Genomic DNA, 14,725 nt, shown 5'->3' on the forward strand with positions numbered 1-14,725 from the left:
CTTCCCTTGTAGGGATGTAAATAGTTTGCCCTTATTAACAACATATTGTGTCTTTCTGTCCCATTTACCTTTCTATGTCTCTCATGAGTCTTGTATTTGAAGATCAAATTTTGTGTTGAGCTCTGGTCTTTTTATCAGGAAGGTTTGGAAGTCCCCTATTTCATTGAATATCCATTTCCTCCCCTGAAAGATGATGCTCATTTTCGCTGGGTAGTTGATCCTTGGCTGTGATCCAGGCTCCTTTGCTCTACAGAATATCATGTTCCACACCCTATGGGCTTTTAATGTAGAAGCTGCAAGTTGCTGTGTAATCCTGGCTGTGGTTCCATGATATTTCAATTGTTTCTTTCTGGCTGCTTGCAGTATTTTCTCTTTGACCTGGTAATTTTGGAATTTGGCTATTATATTCCTTGATGTTTTCAATATGAGATCTCTTTCAGGAGGTGATTGGTGGATTCTTTCTATAGCTATTTTACCGTCTGATTCTAGGACCTCAGGGCAGTTTTCCTTTATGATTTCCTGAAAGATACTGTCCAGGCTCTTTTTTTCATCGTGATTTTCAGGTAGACCAATAATTCTTAAATTGTCTCTCCTGGATGGATTTTCCAGGTCAGCTGTTTTACCAATGAGCTATTTTACATTTTCATCTATTTTTTCATTCTTTTGTTTCTGTTTGACTGATTCTTGTTTTCTCATAGAGTCATTAGCTTCTTTTTGACAAATTCTAATTTTTTAAATTATTTTTAAATGTAAAAATGTATTTATTCACAACTTTTGAGAAGTTGATTCGATTCCTTCCAAAAAAGTCTATAATACGGAGAAAATGCCAAGAAAAATTAAACAGTAGCTTATGCCAACACAAAAAAAATACATCTGATGTATGCAAACTTTAAAAAGCAATATTACAGGCAATATGAATGCAAATTACATTTAAAATATCTTTAAATGGCATAACTACAAACTTAAATTATGGTAAAACTTACAATAATCACATCTTTAATGAAATATATTTACATATTCAGTCAGTGTCTTAGTTCTGCAAGTTAAAAAAGGAGATGAATTTACAGATACCCCTGCTTATCCTATGAGTTAAAATATTTGAATGGCCATGTGATTTGTAAAAATACAGCAAGAACTTACATCACTATTTTCATCTTCGTCTTCCTATGGTGTTAAGGAAGTTCATTGCCATTGTTATAAGGAAAAAAATTAGTAAGGAAGCTACATGTGAATTTAACTACTGAAATTAGCTAGATTCCCTAGCAAAATCAAGAAATGCAGCCCAATTTGAAGGTATTTTGCTCCCTTAGCCTTTAGTTCATATTTAACAAAGTGGGAAAGAGAAAGGCTAATATGCAGGGTGTCCCAGAGATGTTGGTGGTGTTTTAAAGCTATTAAAGCCGAACTAAGACTTTTGGAATACCCTTCAGAACCCTAGCAGCAGTTATAACTCACAACTCATCTAGCTTTACTTTCCAGAGCACCTTCCTTTATTGTACACAAAACAAGGCAAAAGAAAACTAAATAAAATCTGTCACTGAGTACAAGAACTCTTCAAAATATCTGTATTATCTCTTTTTAGGAACTCCCACATTATTCACTCACAGAGAATTTAGTCCTTTGTACAAGCCTTTTATTTTAATATTATTCCAAACTCATCCAATGTAGACTTAAAAAAATAACTTACTTAAAAATTGAAAATACAATCTAAAGTAATTACTCCCTTTGTAGCGGTGTGTAACTCTTTTTTAAGTGGAACACTTAAGCTCTATCCTCAATGTTGTGTCTGATCATTAACAATTTTAAAATGTGCAATTCTGAGGGTCACTCCCTCTTTCAGGCCTCATAACACTCCTGTTCAGAGACAATACCACGAACATGCTATCATACCAATTTGATAGAAATGAATATTAGTGCACTGTTAGGCTTACTGAACTCTAATTGTGCTAGTATAGAATGATCAGATTCAAACAAGTTATAAAAATAGAGAAAGCTTAAAAAACTTTCGGGAAATAGTGCATTATCTGAAGCTGCTAATTACTTCCCTTTACAGCTGCTGAGAAAAACCAATATAATATTTTATTATTTTCATGTTCAGATACTAAAATAAGTAGATAATTTTTAAAACAATATTAGATCCACGCAAAGAAAACAAAATTTCCAGTTATTTAAAAGGAAACAAATCAAATCTACAGATACTAATTTGGAATACATAAATTAGAGCAGATAGTTCTTAATAATCATAAAATCTCCGAGTTGGAAGGGACCTCCGAGGCCATCCAGACCAAATGGCACCTGAACAGAAATCTTCTTTACAACACATTCAGAAGCATGACAGAATCACGATGACAGTGCACTGAACTCTCAATCTAGACAGATTCCATCATCCCTGTTCCTTGCTATTGAATATTTATTTACCACATAATTTCTTTCTTCCTTACAAAAAGGCTCAGAACAAGCACTGATACATTCTATTTGATTTCCAACGTCTGGTCACGACTGACAAAAAGGCCAGATGACCTCACCCTATCTGTCCTGCAGATCTGCTTCAGATTTTTTTAACTCAGAGGCAGACGGTTCTAAAACGGGGTTCACAGATGCAGAACGTTCTGGATTGCCCTTGTTGTCCATTTGGGCACTAACAACATCATTCTCCCTTCCCTGCCCATCTTCATCGGAACCATCCGAAGCTGGGCAGGATCACTTCCAGCCTTCTTGCTGCCATGCTTTCACGCTGCCTGGAGAACATCCTCTGCATTTCTGGAACGTTCTCTCCGTGGGACCGTTCTCTTCGTTCCTTCTCCATCTCCCACTCCAGATCTGGGGATGCGCTGTCCTCGCTTCCACACGTGGATCTGGTCTTGGTCATTACGTCACAACTACTTTCTGTGGTCTCGGATGAAAGTCTACTCCTTCGAAAAACTTCCTATGGCGACTTCATGTTTCTCAAAGAGGATACAAAGTATCCTTCTGTCCCTGAACTCTGGCACGCTCCCGGGCGGGACGATGAGATCGCCACCTAGTCCTTTGCCTGTGCTGCTCCAAGCCTTTCCCGGCTGCGCTGCCCTGGCTGCTCCACGCTGCATGGAGCTGCTGCTGCTGCTTCGAGTCTTACCTTCTCTTTTTGCAAGGCTAACTCTCTCTGCATTTTCACATCAAACGCTTTCTGGTTTTCAGCAATGGAAGCATAATGCCTGTCTGTGAAGTCAGCCGTCTCTTCCTCGGTAAGGTGCCTAGGACCGCTTCCTGGGCTTTCCCTTCATCTCTTTCTACAGGATGTTCAAACTCTACAATGCAATGCTCACCTGCCGGTGCGTCCTAACGCACTAACCCTGCCCGCCTCCTCGCGGAGGAGCCCGGGGCACTGGGTCCACGGGGCAACCGCTCCCTCAACGTCCAGCGGCCCCCTGTGGCGCGTGCCCCTGAACTGCCAGGCCCCTGCAGCCACATGGGTGCTAGGGCGGTCGGCGGCCCCGCCGTGGAACAAAGGCACTTAGTAGGGCGGCAGCCTGGAGCGGGCGCCCGAGGATGCCGAGCCTAGGCCGGCCCTCCGGCCTTCCTCCGTCTGCCCAGCGCCCCCCTCGGTTCCCCCCTCAGCCCCTCGGCCCGCCACGTGCAGAGAGCCTGTTGTCCCCAATTCTAACTGTTAACAAATTGTTTTCTTCTATCTGATTTTGTACCTCCTTCCCCAGTTGGCCAATTGTATTTTTTAGGGACTTGTTTTCTTCAGTTAATTTGTGTCCTTCCTTTTCCAAGCTCTTGAGCTTCTCCTGCATACCTCTTATTTCTTTTCCCATTTTTTCTTCCACCTCTCTCATTTGAGTTTTGAAATCCTCTTGAGCTCTTCTAAGAAGGCTTTTGGGGCATCAGACCAGTTCATATTCCCTTCCGAGGTTCCCCAGGTGGGTTTGTTGGCAATGTTGTCCTCTTCAGAGTTTCTGCCTTGATCTTCTCTCCTCCCATAATAAGAATCTGTCCTAGGGTTCCTCTTGCTCATGTTGTTTGCTTATTTCCTGGCCTTTAAAGAGATTGACAATACAAATAGGGGGTGGAGCCAAGATGGCAGAGGGAAAGCAGTGACTTGCTTGAACTCTCCCCCAAACCCCTCCAAATACCTGTAAAAATGGCTCTAAACAAATTCTAGAGCAGCAGAACCCACAAAAAGACAGAATGAAACAAATCTCCTGCCCAAGACAGCCTGGATGGTTGATTGAAAAGGTATATCGCACTGGGCAGGGAGAGGAATGAAGTTCGGTGTGGGCTCGCAGGCCGCAGCAACCCAGGAGCAGGCCTCAGAGGGCTCAATCGCGGGCAGCTGTGGCAGTTTCCAGACTTCTCAACCCACAAATGCCAAAGTCAACTTAGAAGGTCATTGGGAAAAGTCTGACTGCAGTGAGACAAGCACTGTGGGGTTCCAGCCCCAATCCCCGAGCGTGGCCCCAGGGCAGTGTCTGCCTCCTGAATTTCCAGCCCACAGACTGAGGGGAAAATGAGTGGCTGATCAGAGGGGGGTTGCAGGGATCTCTTTGCTGGTGCAGGATTCTCTTGCTTTTCCCTTGCTTGGATATGGGTCACAGTTCTGGGTGGCGGTCCTGGGGTGAGGAGGAGCACTGGCGTGGTGAAACTTGTAGTAGCTGTGGAGAGGAAATCCTCCTCATGGTTCCAAGACAGATAAGAGTGCTTGTGGTCACTCATAGACTAGAGCACAGGCCAGGAAAGGTGTAAACACCTGGCCCCTTATCATAGCACCTTGGAAGAACTGAAAATTTACAGGTCCCTAGCAGTATCACTGAAAACAGCTGCAGAAAACCCCTGAAGCTTGGGACAGTACATTCTCCACATTGGAAGCAGACCTCTACCTTAACAAAGAGTTTATAACTCAAGTAATTGGCCAGGATCATGAGCAAGCAGAACAAAAAGAGTCAGACCATGTTATCTTACGTTGGTGACAAAGAAGATCGAAACATACAACCAGAAGAAGACAATGAAACCAAAGCTCCTACACCCAAAGCCTCCAAGAAAAATATGTATTGGTCCCAGGCCATGGAAGAGCTCAAAGAGGATTGTGAGAAGCAAGTAAGAGAAGTAGAGGGAAAACTAGAAAGAGAAATGAGAGTGATGCAAAAAAAATCATGAAAAACAAGTCAATAGCTTGCTAAAGGAGACCCCCCCAAAAAAATACTGATGAAAATAACACCTTAAAAAATAGCCAAATGGCAAAAGAGGTCAAAAAAGCCAATGAGGACAAGAATGCCCTAAAAAGCAAAATTGGCCAAATGGAAAAGATAGTCCAAAAGTTTACTGAAAAAGACACTTCCGTAAAAATTAGAATGGAACAATTGGAAGCTTGTGACTTTACAAGAAATCAAGGCACTGTAAAACTAATCCAAAAGAATGAAAAAATAGAAGAGAATGTGAAATATCTCATTGGAAAAACAACTGACCTGGTAAAATAGATCCAGGAGAGAGAATTTAAAAATTATTGGACCATCTGAAAGCCATGATCAAAAAAAGAACCTAGACATCATCTTTCAAGAAATCATCAAGGAAAACTGCCCTGATATTTTAGAACCAGAAGGCAAAATAGAAATTGAAAGAATCCACCGATCACCTCCTGAAAGAGATCCCCAAAGGAAAACTCCTAGGAATATTGTAGCCAAATTCCGGAATTCCCAGGTCAAGGAAAAAAGTATTGCAGGCAGCCAGAAAGAAACAATTCAAGTATTGTGGAAACACAATTATGGTAACACAAGATTCAGCAGCTTCTACATTAAGGAACCAGAGGGCATGGAGTATGATATTCCAGAGGGCAAAGGAGATAGGATCACAACCAAGAATCACCTACCCAGAAAAACTGAGCATAATCCTTCAGGGTAAAAAATGGTCATTCAATGAAATAGGGGACTTTCAAGCATTCCTGTAGAAAAGACCAGAGCTGAATAGAAAATTTGACTTTCAAATACAAGACTCAAATGAAACATGGAAGAGGTAAGCAGGAAAGAGAAATCGTAAGAGACTTATTAAGGTTGAACTGTTTATATTCCTGCATGGAAAGATGATATTTGTAACTCATGAGTCCTTTGTTAGCATTAGGGTAGTGGGAGAGAAAAATTATATGTATGTATGGATACATAGATAGATAGATAGATGAGGGCGCAGGGTGAGTTGAAGATGAAAGGGTGATATCTGGAAAATTAAATTAAGGGGTGAGAGGATTATACTGGGAGAAGAAGAAAGGGAGAGGTAGAATGGGGCAAATTATCTCACATGAAACAGACAAGAAAAGGCTTTTATAGTGGAGGGGAAATGGGGGAAGGTGAGAGGGAATGAGTGAATCTTATTCTCATAGGATTTGGCTTAAGGAGGGAATAACATACACAGTTGGGTATTGAAATCTATCTTACCCTACAGGAAAATAAGGGGGGGAAGGGGACAAGAAAGTAGGGGGTTGATAGAGGGGAGGGCAGATTGGGGGAGGGGGTAATCAGAAGCAAACACTTCTGAGGTGGGACAGGTTCAAAAGAGAGGATGAGATTAACAGAAATATACTTAGTTTTTCACAACATGACTACTATGGAAGTGTTTTGCATGACTACACATCTATAACCTGTATTGAGATGCTTGCGTTTCCAATGAGGGTGGGTGGGGAGGGAGGAAGGGAGAAAATTTGTAACCCAAAGTTTTAAAAACACATATTAAAAAAAATAAAAAAATAAAAACAAAGAGATTGAGCTCTCCTGCAGGGGTGCAGAGGGCACTGACTCAAGCTTCTTGTGTTGGGAGCCTAGGGCCTGGTCACTGGCTTTGTGTGCTGGGGCCTCTGATGTTGGCAATTGGAGGCTGTAGGGTTCTGGCAGCTTACCTGGCATTGGGCCGAAATCAGCAACACTGGAACTCTAGGGGTAGGATTGGATTGCCTGCTTTTCCTTTCCTTTAGCTTTCTTCAGCTCCTTTCGGATGGATATTGCAGGGTTTTTATCCACCTGGGGCCCTTTGTAGTGCTGCTTCCCTTATTTTTGCTGAGGCACTGGGAGACCCGGTTGCTGTAGAATGCTGGAGCACCTGGTGGTTTTCCATGCTTGTTTCCAAGGGTTTCCCTGCCCTCACTGAGGCACTGGGGTCCAGGTGTTGGTGTTTGCCTGCTCTACCACCTGGGGTTTCAGGATCTCTTCCTGGTGTGCTGAGGTGGGGCTTTCCAGTAGCTGGCTGGGACACCTCCCTTTCTGTACTGCTTCCCTTCCCCCAGGGCAAGAGGGGCCTTTCCAGTTAATCCCTCAAGCTACCTGGGCTACTGGACTGCTGCACCCCGACTTTCTTCTGGTTCAGCTGTTCCAGGGTTTTTCCTTGGGCAATATTTTCTAGCTGCCACCTGCTAAGCTATCAGAGGGTGGTCAGGTTGTATAAGTTTGTGAAAGAGAAATCAAGCAGCATTCATATCAACCCCTGAAAACTTGGAGCCTGTTCTATAGTGATCATTATTGCTAATAGCTACAAGACTACCATTCAGATAAGCAGCCAAAGAAAAGGTCCCATCAATCTATTAATTTCAGAGGTTAATACAGGAGGGTAAGAGCTACTTACCTCTTACTCCGCCATTTTGGCTTCCAGAAGCCTTTTTTTCCTTTCCAATAGCAATTTATGAAAAACTTCCCAGAAAATTTTTGTTGTAGGATGGTCTGCCCAATATTCCCCTTTGTATTCTGTATTCTTTTCAAGTTCTTTCCAATCCTAGTTTGTGTTCCCAATCACTATTGCCTGTTCATTAGGATGGAAGAGCTGAAGGACTTTCCCCGCCACATACTTTATGAAAGCCCTCATGAAAAGCATCAAATAAGGAAGCCACAGATTTACTGAATATGTAGTTCACATAAGCATCGACAAATTCTTGCTGATTTTGTTTACTGACAGTGGTGTCTGCTCTATTTGGAATCAGTTCTTTCACTTCAGTTGTACTAAAGTTCTCAACAGTGATCATAAAATTAAGACAAAATGTGTCCTGTATGTCATCTTCTGGATAATCCAGTAATTGTTGCATGCTCCCAACATCAGGCATTAGCTCCTTCAAATCATCCAGGGAAACCTTCTTTTTCAGCAGCTTCTTGTACAAAGTCAAAAGAAAATGGAGGTCTATAACAGTAAGGTAATGAATTGCTAATCCACAGATAACTCCAATCAAGTGGAACAAATCACTGTCTTCAAAGGTCTTGTCAGAAAACCAAATGAGTCTAGAGTCTTCATAATACCTAAACACGCCATATTTCAGATCCAGCAACTCTCTCATGATGAGCAAGAAAAATTCTCTGCATACACCTCCTGCACCAACAGCATCTTTTCCTAGAAAAATAACCTTTAATGGCTTTTTGTAATCTATATTCTTTGTCTTCCTGAGGACTTCCATGGCATCGCCTACTATATTCTCTTTACGGACTACAAGAATCAGACAAGGATTCACAGACTCAATCACAGGGAGAAAAAGAGAGGAGACATTCTGTCTGTGGTCCTGGTCAATAGCCACCTGCATCTGCAAGACTGCATCTGTTGGTAACAGTGTAGTATTTGCCTGGGCATCAACTACAAATGAATACGCACAAATTGTAACCAGGATTCCTCTTAACATTCCATAAGCCTGCCGTTGGACCCAGCTGATGTAATCATTCCGTGTGTCTATTAATTCTTGCACTTCACGAATATAAAACTTGTCATTTGTATAATCTGTCCTGTTCTCTCATTTACCCTATGTAGTATTTCCAAAACCTGTAGAGCAGTGTGAAGGAAGCTGTTGCAAACCCTTCTTGCAGAAGGGGGGATTCCAATCTTGTAGAGTTTCAAAAGATGAACCACAACTTTTTTGAACAATGCCACTATCTTGAGGAACAATGGAGGTTCAAGTAGAGACTTCCAGTTTTCATGGACTCTCAATGGCGCCTCCTTTGTGAGATTCACTTGTGCAGTTCCAAAGGGAATGCTATTGTTGTGAAGTTATTGGAAGCACTCATCAGTGGACATTCTAGTAAAATGAGATAAAATCCTCAATGCTTCAACATCAGGTAAGGAGTAAGTCAGTTTTGGAAGAAGATTCTTTTCCAAACTAGCTGCCACCTGCTAAGCTATCAGAGGGTGGTCAGGTTGTATAAGTTTGTGAAGGAGAAATCAAGCAGCATTCATATCAACCCCTGAAAACAGGGGTTTGATCTATAGTGATCTATGATCTATATAGATCAAATGATCTATAGTGATCATTATTGCTAATAGCTACAAGACTGACATTCAGACAAGCAGCCAAAGAAAAGGTCCCATCAATCTCATGGGCTGTTTCCAATGGAAACCTTCCAGAGGAGTAGCTCAGCCATCTTTGAAGGAGAGGTTCATTTACAATCCAGATCTGCTTTGAAGGGTCAGGACGTGTAAAATCGTCAGGTGACCCAAGGCTCTGTGGACTAGACTAATGGGAAAAACTCTGGTCACCACCTGAAAAACTTCTTTTAACACAGAAGTATTTTTCGCCATCACTACTTGGTGGACACTTCCCACTGTAAGGGAACCAATTTCCTTTCACTGTGAAAGGGCTTGTTGAACTGGCTCCAAGTTGCCCATTGCCACCAAACCCAAAAGAATAAATTCTTCCTGATGAAGGAATCAAAGCAGAAGTGTGCTGCCATCCACAAGGAATCTGTGTGATAATGCTTCCCATAAGCTCAGAAACCTTTCTGGCGTTTATCTCATGACTGGTTGAGTTGTGCCCCAACTGACCATAGCCTCCAGCTCCAAATGTAAAGATCCTGCCTTCCTTAGCAAGTGCTGCTGTGTGATCTCCACAACAAATGTAAACTGTTTTCTGTGATCTTAGGGACGTCGACAAATTGGGAACAAACCTATCATTTTCATCATTAAGACCTAGCTGACCAAACTTGTTCTGACCCCATCCAAAGATAGCTCCTGAAAGAGGGAAAAACAAAACAGTGGGTTCCACCTGTGGCTACTTGACTGAAAGGGATTCCAAGGAGAGACCTAAGCAGCTGTGGGAAACTCTGCCTTTTCAACTTGAAGACTGAACCCAACTGGTCATGCTTATTCTGTCCCCAGGAAAAAACTTCACTTCCTTTTGAGAGTGCAAGGGAATGATAGTAACCACAAGCAATCTGTACTATCTGACTATCTGTCAAACTTTTAATATTTCTGGGCACTCTGATATACTCTTCTGTCCCTGGCAGACCCAGCCGTCCATCGGTATCAAGTCCCCAAGCATACACCTGGCCCTTACTTTTGAGTGCGAGTGTATGAACTTCTCCACGTCAAACAGCTACAATATTTTGGGCTCCAAGGCAACACCCTGCTCTGGCTTCTTCCTGGACTTTTCATGACCCAGTTGTCCTAGATCATTACAGCCACATGGATATACTGTCCCATCATCCACGGCAAATATTGCATGTCTGTGCCCTACATCTTGGACTTTTTTAATTTATGAAAAAGTCACTTTTCCTGGATTCCACCCAATCCTAGCTGTTCAAAGGATGCGTTTCCCCAGCACAACATGCTTGTGTTTTTTTTTATCTTCCAGATTCAATGATTTTAAAAACTCTCTTCTGTATGGAAGTAGGATGTGTCCCAGGCTCCGCAGGGAGGGCAGCTGCAGCATGGGGCCCAGCCAAGAAACTTTCACAGGTCCCCTCCCTGGGAGGTGCAGGTGTGGGGGCACGGCAGGCACCTATTATTTGTTTTAAAACAAAATATACCTCATTAAATATTTAAGTTTTCAAACACTTATTTTCATCACATTCTTTTAGAAGCTCAATTTATAAGGTAGAAACATTCAGATAAAAAAAGTAGTTTTTCTAACAGCATTTCTGATACAGTGGTCTTCAAATTTAACAATATAAGAGAATTTAGAAATACAATAATAACATAAATAATATCATGTATTCAAAACATGAAACCAAACTTATTTCCAGTCAGATGATATCAATTCAGTTGAATGCAGTTCCAAATTATCCTCTATAAAAACCATTCATCTTATTACCTTTGGCATTTTAAACCCACTTTAGAGTTGTCAAGCATGGAACAATTACATTTAACTAAAGAAATAAAGTGACAATACTTAACATTTATGTCGTGTTTACCATATGTCAGTCACTGTGTTAAGCACTTTCATTATTCTTTTTGATCCTCACAAAAACCCTGGGAGGTGGGCACCATTACTATTTTTCTCCTTACAGATCAGGAAACTGAGACAGAAATAACTTGCTTAAGATTACACAGCCAATAACTTTCTGCAACCAAAATGTAACTCAGGTTTCCCTGCATTTTCCAGCATTTTCCCCCAACACCTTTATTTAGGAATCTGCTCTGAGATGAGAGGGGTTAAGAGGGTCAGAGGGACAGGGTTTCTGAACTGGAGGAGTCACAGGGGATCTCCATTTTAAACAATCTTTTCTCTTTTCATGGTCAAGGAAGGGTTAATAAGAGGTGGCTGTAAAATGCCTTTCCTTCACTCTGGGATTACTTGCCATCGAGCAAGAGAAAAAAATTATTTGAGTGCCATTTACCTTTAAGATTTTATAGAATTTTTTATTTTTCCTTCAAACAAATTCTACAGAGTGGTACCCCAAAACTCATTAAGATATTTCAGAAGGGAGTGACTTCCTGGAATTATGCCAAGTCCCAGAAGTTTTCCCCTGCAATCTTAAAATGGTTAATTTCCAAACCTCCAAAATCTACTAAAATGTTTTTAGTAGTTCTACAAACTTTGATTATCTGACTTTATTTCTGTAATTCCGGAGTGGCCAAGGCTAAAATGACAGAAAAAAAGTGTCTTGCAGGTTTTTTTTTCTCTTATAACCTAATCTCTTGTGGAAAGCCTAAAGTGAGAGTTAATCCTGCTTACTTGGACAATTCCTTCAAGTATGAAATTTTGTTAATCTTTCACAGTATTCTAAAACTCTTTGGCTGCGACCAAATCTTTCAAAGTAATAGAATCTGCAAACAACACAAACACAAAGCAAGAAAAATATTTTCCTGAATTTTATAGAGACACAAACACAAACAAAGTGATAAGGCAGACACATAAACAGGATATAAAGAAGAACCCCCCCCCCCTTTATTTTTTTGTTTTGGTGAGGCAGTTGGGGTTAAGTGACTTGCCCAGGGTCACACAGCTAGTAAGTGGCAAGTGTCTGGTCTGAGACTAGATTTGAACTCAAGTCCTCCTGACTCCAGGGTCAGTGCTCTATACACTGTGCCATTTAGCTGCCCCAAGAAACCTCTTTTAGGGGGAGGTGGGCAGAAACCATCACTTAAAGCTGCCTAGCAAAACCAAAAGTTCATCTAATCAGAATAAGATTTTTCAATGACTAGTCTTAATTTCTTTAATTTTCAATGATAAGAGCCAAATCAGAACCAACACAAATTACCAGTTAAACCTATTACAGATTTATGTCAGATGTCACGTGTCAATTTATTTTTATTATATATATATATATATTTTTTTTTGATTTATCAACAGTCACTTCCATGAGCTTTTGAGTTTTAAATTTTTCTCCCCCTCCCTCCCTACCTCCATCCCTAAGACAGCATGCAATCTGATATAGGCTATACACATACATCCCTATTAAACATATTTTCACATTAGTGATGTTGTAAGTAAGAATTAGAATCAATAGGAGGAACCACTAGAAACAGGAAATAAAACACAACAGAAGAGAAAAAATAGCAAATAGTATGCTTCTATCTGCATTCAGAATCCATAGTTCTTTCTTTGGATGTGGTTAGCATTTTTGATGATGAAGCCTTTGGAGATGTCTCAGATCCTTGTATTGCTGAAAAGGGTTAAGTCTATCAATATTAGTCATTGCACAATGTGGCTGTTACTGTGTACAACGTTCTCCTGGTTCTGCTAACTTCACTCAGCATCAGATCATACAAGTCTTTTCAGGTTTTTCTGAAGTCTGCCTGTTCATCATTTCTTATAGCACAATAGTATTCCATTACATTCATATATCACATTCACAGTTATGATTACTTTCTGTGTCTTTCCCTTCATCCTTTCCCCACCCGTTTATGCTTTTCTTTCTCCTTTCTCCTTTTCCTTCCTCACTAGTGTTTTGCTTTTGACCACCAACTCTCTCAGTCCCACCTCCCTTCTATTACCCCTTCCCTTTTCTTCCCCTTTACCCTTACTACTTCTTCCCTCCCTTCTATCCCCCCTCCCTTTTATTTCCCCTTTTCCTCCTACTGCCTGTAGGACATGTTAGATTTCTGTACCTAACTGATTATGTTATTCCCTTCTTGAGCCAAATCTGATGAGAGTAAGGTTAAAGCAATACTCATCTCCCTCGCTTCTTTCCCTCTGCTGTAATAGGTTTTTCTGCCTTTTCCTGTGATGTAATTTACCCTTGTCTGCCTCTTCCTTTCCTTTTCTCTCAGTGCATTTTCTTAGTTAGATCAGATTAATCCACTTACTTGGATCCATTTAACCCACTTGATTAGATTTTTTTCATCATTACATCAAAGTCAATTTATATTCACCCCTTTTATGTATACCCCTTTAACATGGTGTAATAACAATACAGTTCTCAAGAGTTACGTGTCATCTTCTCTTGTAGGGATGTAAACAGTTTGCCCTTATTAATAACATGTTGTTTCTCTCTGTCCTGTTTACCTTTTTATGTCTCTCTTGAGGCTTGTATTTGAAGATCAAATTTTGTGTTGAGCTCTGGTCTTTTTATCAGGAAGGTTTGGAAGTCCTCTATTTCATTGAATATCCATTTCCTCCCCTGAAAGATGATGCTCATTTTCGCTGGGTAGTTGATCCTTGGCTGCGACCCAGGCTCCTTTGCTCTACAGAATATCATGTTCCACACCCTATGGGCTTTTAATGTAGAAGCTGCAAGGTCCTGTGTAATCCTGGCTGTGGTTCCATGATATTTAAATTGTTTCTTTCTGGCTGCTTGCAGTATTTTCTCTTTGACCTGGTAATTTTGGAATTTGGCTATTATATTCCTTGATGTTTTCAATATGAGATCTCTTTTAGGAGGTAAGTGGTGGATTCTTTCTATGGCTATTTATCCTCTGGTTCTAGGACCTCAGGGTAGTTTTCCTTTATGATTTCCTGGAAGATGCTGTTCAGGCTCTTTTTTTCATTGTGATTTTCAGGTAGACCAATAATTTTTAAACTGTCTCTCCTGGATCGATTTTTCAGGTCAGTTGTTTTACTAGTGAGATATTTTACATTTTCATCTATTTTTTCATTCTTTTGTTTCTGTTTGACTGATTTTTGCTCTGTCACAGAGTTATTAGCTTCCATTTGCCCAATCGTAATTTTTAACAAATTGTTTTCTTCTATTAGATTTTGTACCTCCTTCCTCATTTAGCCAATTGTAATTTTTAGGGACTTTTCTTCAGTGTACTTTTTTTCTGGTTGGCCAATTGTATTTTTTAAGCACTTGTTTCCTACAGTTAATTTGTGTCCTTCCTTTTCCAAGCTATTGACTCTCTCTTGCATACCTCTCATTTCTTTTCCCATTTTTTCTTCTACCTCTCTCATTTGACTTTTAAAATTCTTCTCAAGCTCTTCTAAGAAGACTTTTTGGGCTTCAGACCAGTTCATATTCCCTTTTGAGGTTCCAGATGTGGGTTTGTTGACAATGTTGTCCTCTTCAGAATTTCTGCCTTGATCTTCACTCTTCCCATAATAAGAATCTATAGTACATTTCTTTTTGCTCATGGTGTT

The 14,725-nt window shown here is 40.7% G+C and overlaps 2 pseudogenes; both read right to left on the reverse strand.

Annotated features, from left to right (window-relative positions):
* Positions 1–2,526: 2,526 nt before the first annotated feature.
* On the reverse strand, positions 2,527–3,450 carry LOC114023322 (annotated as a pseudogene).
* Positions 3,451–7,584: 4,134 nt separating this feature from the next.
* Positions 7,585–10,533, reverse strand: LOC114023323 (annotated as a pseudogene).
* Between the last annotated feature and the right edge of the window lie 4,192 nt (positions 10,534–14,725).

Source organism: Vombatus ursinus, unplaced genomic scaffold (assembly GCF_900497805.2).
Source record: "Vombatus ursinus unplaced genomic scaffold, bare-nosed wombat genome assembly UNPS02014817.1, whole genome shotgun sequence".
Lineage (NCBI taxonomy): Eukaryota > Metazoa > Chordata > Mammalia > Diprotodontia > Vombatidae > Vombatus > Vombatus ursinus.